The sequence below is a fragment of the Suncus etruscus genome, chromosome X (assembly GCF_024139225.1).
Source record: "Suncus etruscus isolate mSunEtr1 chromosome X, mSunEtr1.pri.cur, whole genome shotgun sequence".
Lineage (NCBI taxonomy): Eukaryota > Metazoa > Chordata > Mammalia > Eulipotyphla > Soricidae > Suncus > Suncus etruscus.
Genome location: NC_064868.1, coordinates 28,209,081 through 28,226,903, shown reverse-complemented (window position 1 = coordinate 28,226,903; position 17,823 = coordinate 28,209,081). Strand labels below are relative to the sequence as shown.

General features: G+C 35.9%; 1 protein-coding gene across 1 annotated transcript in view; it reads right to left on the bottom strand.

Moving 5' to 3' along the window:
* Nucleotides 1-17,823, bottom strand: part of IL1RAPL1 (interleukin 1 receptor accessory protein like 1) — a 52,610-nt gene that overhangs the window by 19,542 nt on the left and 15,245 nt on the right. The gene's annotated exons all lie outside the window — the stretch shown is intronic.

The following is a 17,823-nucleotide window of genomic DNA, read 5'->3' as shown; positions in this document are numbered from 1 at the left end:
GCGAATGTTTAATGCGATTTTTTCTTACTAATGCGATTTTTTTTAGAAACTGAATCATGTTTATTAAATGTCAGATCAGAAATAGAATCCAGTTTTTCTGTTTTAAACCTTTGCAATTGTTTTATTTTTATATTTTATTTAAACACCTTGATTACATACATGATTGTGTTTGGGTTTCAGTCATGTAAACAACACCACCCATCACCAGTGCAACATTCCCATCACCAATGTCCCAAATCTCCCTCCTCCCCACCCGACCCCTGCCTGTACTCTAAACAGGCCTTCCATTTCCCTCATACATTCTAATTATTAGGACAGTTCAAAATGTAGTTATTTCTCTAACTACTAATGCGATTTTTATTGCGATTATTCAGTAAGTGAATAATCGCGAATACTGCGATATTTGAAGGCCGGCCGCGGGCCACAAAATGTTTTACGGAGGGCAGCAAATGGCCTGAGGGCCACGAGTTTGAGGCCCCTGGAGTAGCCTCATGTAAATTTTGATCCATTTTTACCCCACCTATTACCTGGTGTGTGGAACTGAGCAAGTGAGAAACGAGGGGTCATCTAGCATAAGATACCAGTTCTTAAAAGTTAGTTTCGACTGTTGCACAGTGGGTGGACTGATGCCTCCTGTCAGGAGCAATAACTCCTGTCAAAAGTTGTTCTGAATAGAGTGTTGCCATTGGGGCCTGCCATAGTGTTGGCAGATGAAAGCTTAATGGATGTTACTCCATTATGTATTGGTAGTATTTTCCTTTAAGATTAGCTACAGGAAATTTTTTCCTTGATTTATATATTTACTAGATGTTAACTACAGTTTATCCAAAGATAAATTTTCTTTCCATTCACTGTATATACATTCTAGTTTTGTCTACTGCATACCTATTCTCCAGATAAATGCTTAGGAAATTTAGGGGATGAAATGTTTCCTTCCTTTTTCTCTTTTGCACCAAATCCAGGGTTTCTTAGATTAAAGAAGAACTCAAGTTGCATAAGTCTTGAAACTCACTTTACTGTGTTTACTATGTATATTTACTGTCCTCAATCACCGCAATCCAGATGTTGTTCCCTGTAGTTAACAGATACCTCAAAAAGATTTAGCTTGTTTATTTACAATAAATATAACACTTCAGAGTCATATCTAGGAATTAATGATATTTTTGATCGATTATAATACCTCAATAGATTATCTCACTTGTTAACAGTCAATGTAAGTTTAGACTGAGAACTTAATACAATGGTTTATGTTTTTGCAGCTATAACAAATTTGGGGTCAAAGTTTAACTTTATTTATTGAATTATTTAAAACTTTAATGATTTATTACTTTAATGGATATATTTATAAATAATACATTTATATAATTTATATAATATTTATTTATTATTTATAATAATTATATGATTATTTATACTTTATTTATTATTTAACTCTTGATTATCTTTCAAATTGGGTAAAGTCATTATAAGTACAAAAATATATCAATAATAAATAATAAATAATCCATAACATCTGGCCATTATTTCCTCATAGCTTGTTTTTTTGGTGTGCATTTGCACATGCTACTACTATCCAGAAAAAAATCTCAGCCTTATTTCTCATTATTTCGTTCTTCATTTCTAATTCAAAAGTTTAATGAAAACAGATATGACTACTGTTTATTTAAGTGTACTTTCAACCCCTATTAAAATTAAATGGGAAGTAGATGAACATCTTATTAAAAGTGATAGCACTTTATATTTTTATGAAGTGTGAACACTAAAAAGTACCTCTAGAAAATTTTCATATTTTGTGTTTATAACTATCAAATTGCTTTAGCTTCCAGATCTTGTGAGCTATCAAACAAAACAACGGAACTGAGCTTATCAAAATGGGCGTCAATGAAGGTAGGTGGGGAGCCACTGTGGTGAAGGGTGTGGTCTGAAATGCTGTTTGCATGAAACCCGAGCATTAAGAGAACTCAAAATCAAAGTACTTAAAATAACTTTTATGCACCAAGAATGAAGTAGAAAACACCACAATATAATGTCTTCTCCTATGTGAACAAAAATGATAAAATGGGTTGATTATTCTGTGGGACATGCTGGACCTTGTGCTCTCAAGATTCCATTAAATTCCATCCAGCACAGAGATTTCTATAAATTTTTAATTAGTCTGATATGGTTTTTTTACACCAGAATAAAAATTTGATTTAAATTATACTGGATGTAAAGGGAGATATAAGCATTTAGACACAAGTGTCTTTTAAGATCCATTCTATTATATAATTTAATATATTAAGCCTTTAAATATTATCACTTTACATTTTATTAAGAAATCAAGTGAGGGGACAGCAAGGTGGCACTAGAGGTAAGGTGTCTCCCTTGCAAGTACTAGCCCGGCGTCCCATATGGTCCCTCCAAGCCAGGGGCAATTTCTGAGTGCATAGCAAGGAGTAAATCCTGAGCATCAATGAGTGTGGCCCGAAAAACAAACAAAGAAACAAAAAGAAATCAAGTGAATGTGCCAGTGTGACAATTTATAAGGCACTTGCTTTGAAAGCAGCCGACCCAAATTCTATCCCCAGCAACCTATATGATCCCCTGAGCACTGCCAGGGCTGATCCCTGAGTGCAGAGGCAGGAGAAAGACTTGAGAACCACAGGTTGTGACCCAAAACAAGCAAGCAAACAAACAAAAAACAGAAATAAAATGAAAAATAATAGAGGCTTAACTTCTACCCCAAACACAGCTAGTGAAAATAAACATTGGTACTTAAATATAGAATAATTTTTATCAGTTTCTTCATAAATTTAAATGAGGAATTTACCCTGTAACTAAAAAGTACACTCCAAGGCTTTTTACCCAAAATGAATATAATCATCTGTCCACAAGAGACCTATATAAAAGTGCATAGAGCAGTTTTATTCATAGAAGTCATAACTGAAAACAACCCAACTATTAGTCAGAGGCAATGAATGAAATTGTTGCACGTGTACATTATATGATTGGTAGTACAAAGAAAAATAATTGCTGTTATGTTCAACATATAAATCTCATAACATAAAATTATATTAAAGATATGAAGCTAGATAAAATATAATACCTCTTGTCTAGTTCTATTTATTATTATTATTATTATTATTATTATTATTATTATTATTTGGTTTTGGGGCCACACCCAGTGACGCTCAGTTGTTACTCCTGGCTATGAGCTTAGAAATCGCTCCGGGCTTGAGGGACCGGGGTCCGTCCTATGCTAGTGCGGGCAAGGTAGATGCCTTACCACTTATGCCACCGCTCTGGCCTCTCTAGTTCTATTCAAAGGAAGTACAAGACCAAGGTAAAATACACCTTACTGAGAGAAATCACAAAGTGAATGCTTTGGCAATGGGTGACCAGAAAAGAATAATTGAGGTACAGCAGAATTTTCTAATGTGAAAGGTATTTTCTGTAACATTTTCGGGGGCTTCCAAATTGCTGCTCAAGAGATTCAGGGACCCATCAGTGATTCTCAACCAAGAGGATGTCTAAGAATTATGGCCCATACCACTGTATTATCTCCTGCTCACCCTGTAAACTTTTTAAAAAAGTGTGGATATATGAAGTATATACATTTGTCAAAATGTATTGAGTTGAACTTGTGAGCCATGCATTTTATTATATACTCATTTATATTCTCCTTCAAAGTAATATTTTGGAGCAGTGAGATAGTATATGGGCAAGATGCTTGCCTTGCACTCAATTGTTCCAGGTTTGATCCCTGGAGCCCCATATGTTCCCCTGAACTCTGCCAAGCATGATCACTGAGTGCAAGGCTGGGACTAAGCTCCGAGCTTGGCTCAAAATAAAGAAAATAAGAATTATATTTAAAAGAGGTATTCTAAGTTCTAATGCAAGGCCTATATGGGAAGAAGTAGTAAAGGAATCTGAGCAGGAGGACAGCTACAAGCTGTGTTGAGATGCCTGGACAGGATGGAGTTTTCTGTGGAGTCTCCAGGCAGAGCTTTGGACACTGGAAGCACAGCCCTAAGGCCACAGCACCTACCTTGACTCTGTGATCATATCAAGTTAAACAGCTTTTAGAATCAGTTCCTGAAATATAACATTACTAATCCAATAGACCAGATTCTCATTTTCTTCTATGATAATGCTTTCTCTATACTTGTGTTTGAACTTAAAATAAAAGTGGGTATCTGGGACCAGAGTGATAGCATAGCAGGTTAGATGTTTGCCTTGCACTCTGCTGACCCAGGTTCAAGATCCTCAGCATCCTCTGAGTCTGCAAGGAGTGAATTCTGAGCACAGAGCCAGAAATAAACCTTGAGTATCACAGGGTGTGGCCCCCAAACAAACAAACAAACAAAAATAAGTATAGAAATTAGAGGGGAAAATCATGTGAATTTTACTCCTTATTTGTAGAAAAGAACATACCCAGTTGTGAATTATTTCTACTATTTGAACCATTCCCCAAAACACTTGTACTACCTTCAATATATTTATTAGCTAATCAATAGTATAGTCTTAAATATATTGGAGAAAAGGAGAGTAGAGGGGATAGAACTTAGAAGTTACAGAAATTGGGGGTTGGCGAGGTGGCGCTAGAGGTAAGGTGTCTGCCTTGCAAGCGCTATCTAAGGAAAGATCGCGACCGCGGTTTGATTCCCCTGCGTCCCATCTGGTTCCCCCAAGCCAGGGGCAATTTCTGAGCGCTTAGTCAGGAGTAACCCCTGAGCATCAAATGAGTGTGGCACGAAAAACCAAAAAAAAAAAAAAGGTGACAGAAAATGTCTGTGTCTCATGAAGAACTCCTTTAAAGGTACAAAATAGGAAAAGTTATAAATCCTAGAGTTTGAGGAGTAAGAATAAGTCAACTGAACCATATGATAGGCATGTGTTAATAATAGAGACACACACAAAAAAAGCAACAATCCTAAGCAAAAGGACAGTGCTCAGTCCTCCCCAAGATAATTCTGGAGTATTATGTACAGAAGCACTGTGTTCTTGTACCATGATTGGAAGTCAAGAAAGAAATGTTCTGTTGTCACACTACACTCACCAGTACCTGTTTTTCTTTAGTTGCCACATTAGTTTTTATCCAAGAGTAATATATATGCCTATAAATTATGAATGTGTTCAGGCTTAAAAATTCCCCATTTGATTTGTTATTCACAATGCTTTATATAGCATGTAGAAGGTCTCCAAAAGAAAATTCTATTTAAATTTAGACTCCACATTCTTTTGCTCCAAGGAGCATATGTTCATTAATACGTGTGTGACCCATTAATACCTATACATTGGGTTAGGAAAAATTACTAAGGGTTAAATTCTGCTATAGTTAAAAGAAATGATTTGGGCCTGCTGCTGTATTTTATCTGTACCTTATAATGTGAAGCGGTGCTGCCCTAGAAAATGTCATTTTCCCTTTGAAATGGGATCTGCTTTTCAGCTCAAGTTCAAGTTGCCTGGAGTGGCAGCATTTAAAAAATAAAAAGATTCCATTTCAGCACAATTCAAAATCAGAGGATGGAAAGAGAAAGTGTAGACCTTTTAAAATCTGTTTAGCCTTTGTGTTATTTTGTTAAAATGATAGACTCTGCCTCCTTTTAGGGACGAGTCTGAATATTGAAAATTGTAAAGCAAAATTGCTAGGCAAAACCTAAGGGAAACTGGCATTTGGTTAAACACAACAAATGAGTAGGTGCCAAGGAGTTACATTTAAGGGCACCAGCAGTCATTTAGTTACAGGCAATTAACAATGGTCCTTGGAAAGCTCCAGGATGGGCTAAAGGAAAACACATTGATTATTGCTGCAGTAGTAGACTGCTTTTGGAATAAATTGCTTCAATTTAAAACTAGATTTGCTACAAGCATTTTGAGCAATGAGTACAATTTTTTCTTATCAAGACAGTTGGACCAAGCAACCCTTTAAAAGAAACAGCTAATTAAAATAAAGCACATGCCATCTCTTAGTATATTGGATTACATTGCAAATAATAAATGCGTTTGCCTTGCACTAATCTTGCTGCAATTACCTAGTGTAGTTTGGGTTCCTAGCTTTGTTATTTGGGGTCAGTACCTGGAGTTAGTTACTGTTTGTGAACTTTTTTTCTTGAAGTACCTTTGAAGAGGTAAAACTGTTAGCAAAGTCAAACAAAGTTTATCTATGCTCTTCACTTGGAATTTACATTTTGTATCTCTGCATACATATATACAATATAAAATCTTATTTAAAGTATAGCAGAAGGTTTCAGGTGACATATTCATAGATAGCTCATCCCCAAACTGCCTCACTCATTATATAAAGTTCTATGAAATAAATGCTGTGCCATGATTTATAGGCAGTAAAATTCCAGTTTGTGGGGGAAAATGTATGATAGACAATATAATGATCCCAGTTTATTCATTAGCCTTACCAAGTACATTTCTTCTCCTCTCATTGTGTTATAAAGAGCTAAACTTTATAAGGATTTATCCATCCACATAAATTCATATGCATATTTATTTCTCTGGAGCAGTATAACTTATTTGTTCCTGGCAGGAGGATAATTATGCTCAGCCTACAAAGACATTCAACTCAATTCTACAATACATCAACGCAATTTAGAAGCAGTTATAATTTTTTGGTAACACATTAAGAAGCTGTGAATTTCTATTCACATAATAGCAAGAAAATGTTTGGGGTAGGTATAAACTACTGTGTAAAGACAGCAGTTTTGCTCTTGCAAAAATGCTTTTCTGGAACAAGGTAAAGAAAGAGTATACTAAAAACAATAGAAATGAAATGGTCTTTGAATTAGCAGCTTTCTCTGTGCAACAAAGTATTGGGGCCAAAGTTTACCTTCAAAGTAGTATATTTGCTATGTACAGAAAAGGTTTGTAGTTTAACATTTCTACTTCTTCATTTTCTTTTCCTTCCACTCAGGAATTAAATCTGGTCATTTTTGACCCACCACTAGGACCTACTTAGATGAATTGCCCAGAAGCACTTGGAACTGAATTGTTAGATGCTAAAAAAAATGAGAAATTAGAGAGGAAAATCTATAACTAATTATACAATTTTCTAGAGCTGATATTTAGAATGTGCTATCCTTTCCAGTCAGATATGAAGGTGTCAAGAGTTGTTTTCCCTATGAAGCAGGGAATATTAATAATTGGTATGTGTTAAATGAAAATATAATAAATTAATGTGAAAACATGGATCCATGTTAATTATACAAATATGAGCATTTTTGGCCAGGTCCTGCTGTGCTCAGGGAACAATGGCACACAGGTTTGAATCTGGGTCGCCTAAATGTAAAGCATGTGCTCAGCCTGTTAAAGAATATCTCTGACCTCAATTATAAACAAACAGAAAGAAAAGCTCTCCCTTGGACCAGAATGCCAACTGAAGAAGCAGGAGGCATGACAACAGTTAGAAACCACCCTTTACCAACCAGCCTAATAAGAGTGGATTCAACAGAACCACATTGCTTGTTCAGCCACATATATTGACAGGGAAAATGGATGGTACCAGGTTCAGACATTCACATGAACATTTAGTGGAAATAAAAAATGATCAGACCTGAACATCAAACCCAAAGTCAAGGGCAACAGAATCTATACCCAATCCACAGCAAGCTGTACAAGTGGGGATCAGTTACACTAGTATTCTGGGGGGTAAAGGAGGGAGATACGGGATGCATGCTCTGAACAGGGGTGGAGGGAGGACAACACTGGTGGTGGGAAATGCCCCTCATTCATTGTCACTATGTACCTTAAAAAATACTGTAATTAAATATTACTGTAATTCACTTCAACCACAATAAAAATTAAAGAAAAAAGAGTAGATTCAAGAAAGCATTATGAACGTATGCAAAATTGGGGTAGGATACTAAGGAAGCGGAATTTTCACAATCTTAAAGTACCTCTCCATGGAATATTATTGATAAAAGCAAAAATGGACAACAGCCGAGAAAGTGACCAAAATTAATCAGTAATGCAGGAAAATGGCTTTATTTTATACCTCTTGAAGTGATGACTAAAGGCATAATATCACTAACACAGTATTTTATTCAGAAAGAGATAAATACGTGAAAATGGAGGAAATATCAGGCAAGCTAAACTTGAGCATCATTCTATAAATGAAAAATCTTGTTTTTACTCAATTTAAAAATCTTTAAATTTAGGTTGAGCTAATTTGGTCTACACTTAGCAGTGCTCAAGACTTACTCCTAACTCTGAATTCTGTGGTCATTCGTGGTGGTGCTCAGGAGACCAGGTGCCAGGGATCAAAGCAGGGTGGGTTGCATGCAAAGTAAGGACCTTGCCGTTGTACTCTTTCTGGTTCTGACTTTTTTTTTAAAGGATAAGGAGGCCAGAGTCATGGTACCATGGGTAGGGTGCTTCTGTTGCAATTGGATGATTTAGGTTTGATATCCATCATCTCACATGGTCCCTTGAATACTGCCAAGAGTGCAGAGCTGCGAGTAAACCTTGAGCTTTGCTGGGTGTGGCCCCCAAATAAAAGGCTAAATAATCATTGTATATGACAGGTGTCTAAAAGACTTGATAAATTATAAACAAATAAAATACAACTCAATGCAGTGCATAATCCTGGATGGAGGGACAGTAGGTTATCACTGGGATGTCTTTGAATTGTGAATGTACACTCTTAGAATACAGTAGCCTATCATTTATTTTTTTCTAAATTTGATAATATATGCTTGTAACGTTTTTCAAAAAGTTTTTGTTTTTAGGAGAAGTACACAAAGAACTTAGTCACACTGTCTGCTGCTTGCTCTTAATTCAGCCACAAAATGTGTTTTCAGTTTGTGTATACAGTAAAGGTCTAGCTTTTTATTTAAAAGAAGATAGATAAGGCAGATGCAGCGAAATGTAAACAATTGACGAGTCAAGTTGGAGGGGAAATATAGGAAATTTTTACCATTCTTACAATATTTTTGTAATAGTATAATTTTTACCCAAAATAAAATTTAAAGTTAAAGAGACATGTCAATTTTGTAAGATTATATCATTGCATGTGTCATACTAATTAAAGTATACTTTGATTAATTATTACAATTTTTTGGATTAAAAATATTTCACAGTAATATTTTAGGTACATAGTGACATTGAATCAGGGACATTCCCACCACCAGTGTTGTCTTCCCTCCACCCCTGTTCCCAGCATGCATCCCATATGCCTCTCTATTCTAATGCACTCTGTAAAAGATTTTCAGCTTAATTTTTTGAAAACATGTTTTATCCTTGGAATTTTTGAGGAATTATAGTTGAAATCCACATTGCTCATAGAAGAAAGTCTATTAAACAATATATGTTGTAATTCAGTGCCTGCCAGTCAGATTATAACTTCTATTTGAATTGAATCTGGCATGTTTTTCTAAGTTTCTAGTGACTTAGAGCTGTTAATTCTTCTTTTTATCAAAACCCTACCAACACTGCAAGAGATGGCTGAGATTTGTATTTTCTTTTTCTTTAATGTAAGTTTTATTTTGATCATAGTGGCTTACATATTATTGACAATAATATTTTAGGTACATATTTACATAAAATCAGGGGGGAATTTCCATCACCAATTTGTCCTCCCTACACCTCCGTTTTCGTCCTACTTCCCATATCCTCTTTCCTCACCCCCGGGGCTGCTAGAATATGTGGTCCCCTCTGTACCTAGCTTACTACTTAGTAGTCTTGCACCTGTTTGGTCTCGGTGCCTCCCTTATTTCCCCCTCTATCTGGGAGGCAGCACTAGCTAGTTCAAGTTACGTGGTTTTGTTTGAAGAAGAGAAAAGTAATAAACTGGGGTAAAAGTCTAATATGCCGAAAATGGGCAGAATCCTTCTAGAGGCTCTCATCATTGGTTTGAGAGACGAAGGAGAAAAAGAAAGTGAAACACTCCACCAGTACAAAAAGAAGTGTATTTTCAAGGATTTTTTTTTTTTTATTTTTGGGTCACACCCGGCAGTGCTCTGGGGTTACTCCTGGCTCTATGCTCAGAAATCGCCCCTGGCAGGCACGGGGGACCATATGGGATGCTGGGATTCAAACCACCGTCCTTCTGCATGAAAGGCAAACGCCTTACCTCCATGCTATCTCTCCAGCCCAAGGATTTTTTTTAAGATTAAAAATATTACTTTATTTAAACACCATGGTTTACAAGATTCTTTGTAACACAGTTGTTTTTCCCACCCGCAGTTATAAAGCTGTTCATGAGTGAGCTTCAGTAAGACCATGTACAACACCTTTCACCAGTGCATATTTTCTACCACCAATACCCAGCTTCCCTCCTACTCTTCCCCTCCTGTATTTCCTTAATGGCTGCCTCTATGGCAGACTGTTTTCCTCTCTCTCACTTATTGTTTTTCCTTTTAGAGACTGTGGCTTGCAATATTGTTGCTGAAAGATATCATGCCTATCACTCTATCTCCTTTTAGCACCTACTTTTTGTCCAGAGTGGTCACTTCCAACTGTTATTGCCATAATGGTACCTTCTCTGCCCTAATTGCACTCCCCCACTATTTGTGGCATGCTTCCTACCATGGACTGGTCTTCTAGGCCCTCTTTTCTGTTGTTTCTGGGTATTAGTACTATACTAACATTTTATAAATATCCCACAAATGAATGTGATCATTCTTTGTCTGTCTTTCTCCCTCTGTTCATTTCACTCAGAATAATACCTTCCTAATTTATTAATGTATAAGGAAATTTCATGACTTTCTTAACATGTGTGTAGTATTCCACTGTGTAGATGCACCACAGTTTTTTTTAATCCACTCATCTTTTCTCGAGCACTTTTCATAATAGCCAGAATCTGGAAACAACTCAGGAAAGTTCTAATATTTCATCTCCTTACAGTGTTTATGGGGCTGGGGAGATAGTAAGGGGATAGGACACTTGTTTTGCATGTGACTGACCTGAATTCACTCCCAGGTATTTCATATCATTTCCCAAGCCTGCCAACAGTTATCACTGAGAACAGAGCCAGGAATAAGCCCTGAACATAGAGCCAGAAATAATCCCTGAGAAATGCCATGTATTCCCCCAACCCCCTGCAAAAGGAACAGTGTTTATGCTTTAACACTTTCCCCCTTCTAATACTTTGTTTCTTCCTACCGTTTGGCTCTGTATTCTAAACTATTTCCCACTTGGAATATCCTGAGGGTCAAATGGGCCATATGGGCCCTGATTGATAAATGCAAACTTAGAAATTTTATTTTTGTTTTATTTTCCTGTCTTTATTGGCTGACTTAAAAATGCATCATATGATGTAATTTTTGTGTCAGAAAGCACAGTGTGAATAATTGTGTTACCTTTAGGACATTCTTTCTAGCTATTGCCTTTGCTTGAAAGGTCCCTCCCCCAGATTTCTGCATGTTTCTCTCATTTCTTCTTCAGGTCTTTGCTTCTATGACACTTTCTCAATTCAGTTCATTGTTCACTCATTACAAGTCACAAACCTGTGGCTGTGCATTGCATTCTCAGTTCTTTCCTACAGCACTTGCCTTTAAATATTATTGAATTTGCATATTAATAGTTTATTATTACTGACTGTGTTCCCCAGTGGAATTTAAGTTCCATCAGGGAATTTATTTTTTTCAGTCTATTTTTATAAGTTGTACTGATTTAGTGCAAGTGACTTGAAAATTGATTCATAATCATTTTTCCTAGTGACTATTTTTTTAAATAAATGAATGGCTAGATAATTAAAACATCTGATTTTCTAATTAAAATTATATTTTAGATTTCAGAGAGAGAACACAAGTGACTGGCCCAGGTTTGATACCTGGTACTATAAACAGTCCCTCAAGTACCATTTGAAATTATCCCTGAGTTTAGAGATAAAAGTAAGTACTGAGCATGCTGAGTATGGCCTGCAAGCTCATATTTTATACTCTAAAATTAAATAACCTTGTTAGATATTTTTTCCAGCCAAGGTATCAAGGGATGCAAACAATTGATGAAATAGTATAACTGTCAATAATTAGTCCTATATTTTGTAGTGACACTTCATTTTATAGAAAATGTCAACCTCATTGTGTAGATTTAGAAATGTTCTCTCACCCATAAATCTAATTACAAAGTACTCTTGCATCTGCTTATATAATGAGAGAAGTTTGTATTCACTTGTCATTTGGAAACCAATCATATATATATATTGATTTACATCACTGATATTGCTCTATAATATTTTCCTTTAACACAGTCATCCATTCACTTTCTTTTTGTTAATTAAATGCTGTCTAACATCAGGCGTACTTGGAACTGTCCTGATAAAATGATGAAGTATATCTTTTGCCTTAAAGGGGCTCTTGACTAGTTATAGAGTCAGGCAGTAAGTAGACATTTGATAAAATAATAAAAGCCACTATCTTTTGTAAACTTATTGTGCCCATTTTCTAGGACTCTTATTTATTTGTGCTTAAAGTGTTTAGTTAAGGGAGAAATATAGCAAAGGGACCCTCACAAACATTCCTTAATATGGAATTAAGAAATGTTACACTTTAAGAATTATAACTGCAGACCAGGTGGGCAGTAGTTTGTGTGCATATTTGTGTCTCTCTTGTGGGACATATGGAACAGTAATTTGGATATTGTGATGTATAGTGCAGGCTGGTGCCTGTGAAAGTTCTGGGTAGGAAGTTTGATGTGGACGACTGGGAAAACAAATGCACAATATGATTTGTGGTAGTAGGAAAATTTGTATTTTGATTTCTCAGCTAGAATATAATTCATAATTTTTTTAAAGGAAAGAGCATAACTTTGTCAAAATGTTTTTTGAAGGACTCATGGTTTCAATTAAGACAAGTGTTCTAAAATAAGTTCAGAAAATTAGGACAGAGAATTTCTCCCTAGGGGGAAACTAACCTATATTTATATGTATTTAAGTATATTGTGGCATTATTAATACAGAACTGTATCACTGAAAAATTTTCCCCTTTGGATAATAAAAGCAGTATTTGAACATTTAACTAGTTAAATACCATAGATAGCATGAGGGTATACACACTTTCATGTATTTACCATATATGAGCATACCAATATTCATATCAGGTCTCTTTCATCTTAGATATTATAAGTTCTGTTCTATAGGGAGAAACCAGACAAAGAAGGAAGATACTATCATAAGATGGAGTGAAATGGGCCTCAGGTGACCAACTTGGAGGACAGATCTATAGTTTATAAAGGTGTATATATAGCTTTACCAAAGTCTAAGAAAATCTCTTAGCATAGAATGTATTTTGCATTTTTCTAGTAGGAAATTCCTTCTCTACATGTCATAAAAACAAATGGCATAGATGGAATTTTACAAGATGTCTTGGTAGATAACAGTCAAGAATGAGAATGGCATAGTATTGCCACTTTACTCCATTCTGTAAAAGACTGCATTGTTTATCCTGAGCAGTCTTCTGTCACTGCATGATTTGCTTTTTGGGAATTCTTTGGATTGGCCAAAGAACCTAGAACATCTGTATTCTTAGCTAACCAAAAGAAGAAGTCATGTTTCTAAAGAAAGAAACACTGAATTCCCTAAAACTTGTATGGTGATTAATAGTGATTCAACTGTTGAAAACAGATTTATAAAATATAGCATAAAAACTGCATTACCATGGTACAAAATGGGATGATTTGCTAAACTTCCGATTTTTGTGTCATGATAATGATTTTCTTTTTTTAGGATTCAAACATATTTCCTAATTATTTAAAGCATTAGAATAAAATCTGTTTGGCAAAAGCTGTTTGTCTCATGAGACAAGTTTCATTCAAAATCTTGGTTATTCTACAGAACTAGAGACAATTAAGGCGAAAACAGTAATCAAACTATATGCTGGGTCATTTCCCTCAATGGGAATAAAGTTAAACTCTTTTCTTTTTATCTCTTGAATCTTTTTAATATTCTTTCTTTTCTTTTTTTATTTTTATGAATAATAATTTTTAAAAAGGAAACATTTTCAATAATCACACCCAAACAGAGAAATGGACCAAAAAATAGATAGGTAAATAAAAATAATAATAATAAATGAAGATAAAAAATAATATATAAAAAATAACCAAGGTTTTGTGCTTTTTTTTCCCTCCTGCCCTAGCACAGTAAATATTGGGGTCATTCAAAAAGGAATTCACTTGGCCTAAGAGATATGGGGTTTCTCCATCCTTGGAGTATATTTTCATGGGATTAACTATAGACTCTCTTCAGGATCATTTACTCCCCCGGTGGTGCTTTTGTGGTGTTTGGGAGACTTCTGCTCTGTCCTGGGTGATACAATCTGTATCTAGAGATCTCAGTATCTGCACAGATTTTTTTTTGTGGTGCTTATCGTTATTGTTGGAGTCCTCACTGGATATTTGACACTTCTTTTTGTACTGGTGGAGTGTTTCACCTTCTTTTTCTCCTTCATCTCTCAAATCGATGATGAGAGCCTCTAGAAAGATTCCGCCCATTTTCGGCATATTAGACTCTTACCCCAGTTTATTATTTTTCTCTTCTTCAAAAAAAACCACGCAACTTGAACTAGCTAGTCCTGCCTCCCAGTTAGAGGGGGAAATAAGGGAGGCACCAAGACCAAACTACTAAGTAATAGGCTAGATACAGAGGGGACCACATATTCTAGCAGCCCTGGGGGTGAGGGAAGAGGATATGGGAGGTAGGACAAAAACGGAGGTGTAGGGAGGACAATTTGGTGATGGGAATCCCCCCTGATTTTATGTAAATATGTACCTAAAATATTATTGTCAATAATATGTAAGCCACTATGATCAAAATAAAAATATATTAAAAAAAAGGAAAAATTTTAGAGCCACATTCAGAGGAAACAGCTAGCAGTGTTTGGGGTACTGAATATGGTTTCAGGCATCAAACCTGGGCTAGTGCATACAAAGCAAGCTCCTTCCTCATCATAGTATCTTTCCAGCCCCTTACTTTTATTTTTGATCTTTATTTTTGGAGGTCACACCAGGCAGTTGTCAGGCTTTACTCCTGGATCTCCATTCAGAGATTACTCCTGAAGGGTTGGTTAATGGGACTATATGTGGCTACTACAAGGATTAAACGTGGGTCAGCTGCATGTAAAGCAAATGTTTTATCCATTGTATTATCTCTCTAATCTTTTCTGGCTTTCAAAGCATAAAATTACTGAAGCTTACCACAAAGAGTGGTGAGTCCAGTTAGAGAAATAACACTGACAACTATCATAACAGTGATTGTGAGTGAGAGAAAAAGAATGCCTCTCTAGAATACAGGCAAGGAGTGGAAGAGGAGGGAGCTGGAGGGCACAGGTGGTGGGAATGTTGCACTAGTGAAGGGGAGTGTTCTTTTTTATAGCTGAAACACAACCACAAACATGTTTGTAATCATGGTGCTTATATCAAGACATTTAAAAAATACTGAAGCTTCTGCACCTCAAAGGAAATTGTAACTAGGATACAAAGCCCACCCACAGCATGGGAGAAACTATTCACCTAATACCCATCAGATAAGGGGCTAATATGTAAGATAAAAAAGGTACTGACAGAACTTAACAACAACAAAATCTAACCCCATCAAAAAAGGGGGAGAGAAATAAAAAGATAATTCCTCAAAGAAGAAATACAAATGGCCAAAAGGCACATGAAAAAATGCTCCACATCACTAATCATCAGTGTTATGCAAATCTAAAACAACAATGAGGTAACATCTCATGCCACAGAGACTGGCACACATCACATAGAACAAAAACAATTAGTGTTGGTGGGGATGTGGGGAGAAAGAAACTCTAATTCACTGCTAGTGGGAATGCTGTCTAGCCCAGCCTTTATGTAAAAGAATATGGAGATTCCTCAAAAATACTGGAAATTGAGCTCCCATTTGATTCAGCTATACCATACCTAGGAATATACACTAGGAACAGAAAAAAAGCACAAAACAAAAATGCCTTCTGCATACCTATATTCATTGCAGCACTATTTACAATAGTCAGAATCTGGGAACCACCCAGATGCCCCACAACAGATGAGTGGCCAAAGAAACTGCTAAATATACACAATGGAATACTAAGCAGCCATCAGAAGAAATGAAGTCATGAAAGTTTTCAATGCATGGATGGACATGGAAACTATTATGCTGAGTGAAATAAGTCAGAGGGAAAGAGATAGATACAGAATAGTCTCACTCATCTATGGGTTTTAAGAAAAATGAAAGATATTATTGTAATAATACCCAGAGACAATAGAGATGAGGGCTGGAAGAACTGGTCCACAATATAAAGCTTACCACAAAGAGTGGTGAGTTCAATTAGAGAAATAACTACACTGACAACTATCATGACAATGGTAGTGAGTAAAAGAGAATGCCTGTCTCCAACACAGGCAGGGTGTGGGGGAGAACGGAGATGGGGGTGTTGAAATCCAATTAAAAACATGTTGGTAATCATGGTGCTTAAAAATTTTATAAAAATAAAATAAAAATTTCAAAAAAGGAAGAAAACAACACTGTTTGCTTTGCTTTCTTGCTTTGCAAAGACATAGTAGTGGAATATTTATTATCATTATGTTTTCCTCCCATTAACCTGCTTTCCTTGGTACCTTCGAAGGAAAGGTCTCTAAAATCATGACAAAGTTGCAAATCAAATGGGTATATTGGCCTGACTATTTGGCACTGTATGGAATAGTGATATCTTCAATAACATTTTCTGCATAGTGGCAATAATGTCCTGATGCAGAAAAGTAAAGGCTATTCTTTCTTCTCCTATACACTGAATGCTTTAGTATTGAAAATTAGGAGTGATTTGAGAAAAGTAAAAATTTATCTTATCTATAATTTTAAAAGTCCTGCAACAGCCAGTGGTAGTGAGGATGTCATGAAAAATGTACTCCTCAGTCACAATCGGTAGGATGGTCACCTCATTCAGTTTCTATATAAAACAATATTAAAATTTCTAAACAAATACATATAAAACTCTATATGACTCAAAATATGATCTAATATATCTACCCCAAGGGAACATAACACATACATGATCATTGTAGCATTATTTATAATAGACAAAAATCTGGAAATAGCCTAAGTGCCCAATAACGCATGACTGGTCAAAGAAATTGTGGTATACTCAGTGGAATACCACTCAGCCAGGAAAAATAAGTGAGGCATTATATTTTGCTTCAACTTGGATGGAATTGAAAGGTGTGATATTACCTGTGAAGTGGTTCAGGTGAAGAGAACCATATACATTATTCTTTTATATGAAATATAAAGAAAACATAACAGAATAGAAAACTTCCCCCAATAGAAAACTTTTTTCAAGGTTAGAGGCCACATCTGGTAGTGCTAAGGTCTTAGTCCTGGTTCTGTGCTCAGAGATCACTCTGATAAGGCTCAGAAGACCATCTGGAGTACCAGAGATCAAATCCAGGTTTGCCACATGCAAGGTGAATGCTCTACCTGCTGAACTGTAGACAACTCTTAATGGGAACAAATTATGAGATATTGCCACTAGCACTGAGAGGCAAAACTTCCAAAGGGAGAGGGGAAGGGATAGAAGGACATTTTGTGTGTATGTGTCTGTGTGTGCGCGTGGAGTCTGGGCACTTGGTAGTGGGTGTTGCAAGCATAAAACAATAATACTAATTCTATTTTATTTATTTGTGTACTTATTTATTTGTTATTTATTTATGTATTCCTTTTCCAGCCATACCTGGCAGAACTCACAGCTAACTCCTGGCTCTATGCTCAGAGATCACTACTAGGAGTCTCAGGAACCATATGGGATACTGGTGATTAAACTTGGGTCAGCTATGTGCTAGACTATAGCACATAGACTCTCTCTCTCTTTCTCTCTCTCTATATATAGCAATAAACTCTAGCAGCAGTTT